The 3,078-nt window shown below is 55.9% G+C and overlaps 1 pseudogene; it reads left to right on the plus strand.

Moving 5' to 3' along the window:
- The first annotated feature begins 1,095 nt into the window (after positions 1-1,095).
- On the plus strand, positions 1,096-2,714 carry LOC123936259 (annotated as a pseudogene).
- The last annotated feature ends 364 nt before the right edge of the window (positions 2,715-3,078 follow it).

Genomic DNA, 3,078 nt, shown 5'->3' on the forward strand with positions numbered 1-3,078 from the left:
GGACACTTGCTGAGGCAATAACGAGTCTTTAGTGATGCAAACTGACAACTGCTCAGGACTATGGGGTCTGAGATTTATAATCACACATCACTGAGTTTTTGAAAGCTGAAAATCAAGCCAATAATTAAGATGTTGACTACTAATATTTGTTGAGAGATTTTTGGTTTCGTTTTACTTTCTTTCTAATCAGGGGAAATGATAGTAGGGGGAGAAGGAAAAGGAAGATACCCTAATGAGCATCAGAGCCATTAATTATTGAAAATATCCTATGGGATTATTCTGACTCACAATTTTGGTTAAAATTGGAGTCAAATCATCATTTTTAAAGTTCAGATTCCTATTTTGGTTGCTTAAGGTTATTCATTTATACTTTAATTAGAAAACTGTGGTAGAGTACTCTCTATGACTTAGTTTAAAGCCCTCATTCCATCATTTGCCCTACTCTTCATTCTAAGAAAAGGGAAAATAGGTCTACTGAATATATATTACTTATGATCCATGAGAGCAGGAACTATATCTTCCTTATTTACTGCTGATTTCAAAGCTTAGTACAGTGTCCAACACAAACTTAGTTCTCAATAAATATCAATTAAATGAATTTCTACCTTCCATATTACCTTGCTTCCAACTTCTAAACCAAATACTAAGAGCTTCACATAACGGCAGCTCTGGTAAGATTCACACCAGTTTTCCTTGTGGTGTGACATTTATTTTTAGGCACCAACTCATTTATTTAGATTAAAGTTAATGAAAACAAATGAAATGACAAATGAAAATAACGTGCTGTGGTCCAGCAGTCTGGGAACTGTCGCCGGCTCCGCGCACGGGTTGGTGGTGGGGGGCGGGCCGAGCATCCCCGGGGAGTGGAGGAGCGCTCTTTTTTCTCTCTCCTCTTTCCCCCCACTCCGCACCCCCGGGCACCCTCAAATCAGGCCGCGCTGCTTCCCTTTCCCTCTTGTCTCGTCCCCCGGCAAACTTTCGGTCCCTCCCCCGCCGGTCACCCGTTCTTCGTCGTAGCTCCAGCCGGCCTTACCGCCCGGAGGGCTCCTCCGGACCTCCGTGCCTGCAACTCCGACCATTACAAGATCCAGAAACATGTCGATGACACTTCTGTCTGCCTTCTACGATATCGACTTCCTGTGCAAGACGGAGAAATCCGTGGCCAATCTCAATCTGAACATGCTGGACAAGAAGCCGGTGGGGACCCCCGTGGCCGCTGCCCCTAGCTCGGGCTTCACGACCTGCTTTCTCCGCCCACCCCGCGCCTAGGCCCAGCAGCTGCTCGCCCAAGTTCCTGGGCGGGGCTAACCGCAGCAACTATGGCAGCTGGGCGGCGGGCGGCCCCGCCTCCTACAGGACCCTCAAGGAGTTGTCAGGGGGCGGAGGCACGGCCCTGCTTAACAAGGAGAACAAATTTCAGTACCGCTCCTTCAGCAAGGGCAAGCGCAGCCAGCACCTCTTGCACCAGCACCTCTTGCACTAGCAGCAGCAGCAGCAGCAGCAGCAGCAGCAGCAGCAGCACCAGCAGCAGCAGCACCAGCAGCAGCAGCACCAGCACCAGCACCAGCACCAGCACCAGCAGCAGCACCAGCGCAGCAGCACCAGCAGCAGCAGCAGCACGGGGGTGGCGGCTCCCAGATTAACTCGATGCTCCACAAGACTGAGCTGTGCCGGCCCTTCCAGGAGAGCTGCACGTGCAACTACAGCGAGAAGTGCCAGTTCGCGCACTGCTTCCAGGAGCTACCCAGCCTGACCCGGCACTGCAAGTACAAGACCGAGTTGTGCCACACCTTCTACACCATCAGCTTCTGCCTCTACTGGCCGCGCTGCCACTTCATCCACAACGCAGACGAGCGGCGGCCAGCGCCGTCTGGGGGCGCCTCTGGGGACCTGCGCGCCTTAAGCGTGCGGGACGCGCTGCACCTCGGCTTCCCCCGGAAGCCGCTGCCCAAGCTGCATCACAGCCTCAGCTTCTCAGGCTTTCCGTCGGGCCACTACCAGCCCCCGGGGGGCCTCGAGTCGCCGCTGCTGCTCAACAGCCCACGTCGCGCACCGCCGCCGCCACCTTCTTGCTCCTCAGCCTCCTCCTGCTCCTCTGCCGCTTCGTCCTGCTCCTCTTCCGCTCTGTCCTGCTCATGCGCCTCCGCAGCCTCCACGCCCTCAGGCGCTCGGACTTGCTGTGCCTCGGCGGCGGCTGCGGCCCTCGGCGGCATTGCTGTACCGCAGAGGGGGCGCGGAGGACCTGCTGGCACCCGGCGCTCGGTGCGCAGCCTGCCGGTCCGCCTCGTGCGCTAACAACGCCTTTGCGTTTGGCCCGGAACTGAGCAGCTTCATCACGCCGCTTGGCATCCAGACCCACAACTTCGCCTCCGTGGCCGCTGCCTATTATCGCAGCCAGCCAGCAGCAGCAGCAGCAGGGCCTGGTACCCCCGTGCAGCCCCCGGCGCCGCCCAGCGCGCCCCTCCCTGCCAGTGCCACCGCGCCGCCCTCGCCGCCCTTCAACTTCCAGCTGCCGCGCCGCCTGTCCGATTTGCCCGTCTTCGACGCGTCCCCTAGCACCCCGGACTCGCTGTCGGACCCTGACAGATACTTGAGCGGCTCACTCAGCTCGGGCAGTCTCAGCGGCTCCGAGTCCCCCAGCCTCGACCCTGGCCGCAGCCTGCCCATCTCTGACGATTGAGGCAAGAGGGCGCCAGCGAGGAGGAGGAGGAAGGGGGAAGGCTGTTCTGTCGGTTGTTGGAGGGCGCCCCTGCCACCTGGAGTCCTTGTTACGGGCAGGGAGGGACGCTGGAGTGGGGGGTGACAGGCCATGAGCAGAGTCTGCGGGCCCCACCGAGCACTTGGACTCGAACTTGTGTGCCGGGAGGGGCCCCACCCCTCCCCTTTCGGTTTTCTCTCTTTTTTTTAATTTATTATTTTTATTATTATTATGAAGTTTCATTCTTGTTGAGCAAAAAAAAAAAGGCAATGAACTTTTGTATTGATGAACAAAATACTCACAACAGGGTAGGTGTGATGCGAACAGAACAAGATACCAAACACTTAAAACTTTTTTAGGTCTCCTAAGAGTTTGGGACT

This window comes from Meles meles, unplaced genomic scaffold (genome assembly GCF_922984935.1).
Source record: "Meles meles unplaced genomic scaffold, mMelMel3.1 paternal haplotype, whole genome shotgun sequence".
Classification (NCBI taxonomy): domain Eukaryota; kingdom Metazoa; phylum Chordata; class Mammalia; order Carnivora; family Mustelidae; genus Meles; species Meles meles.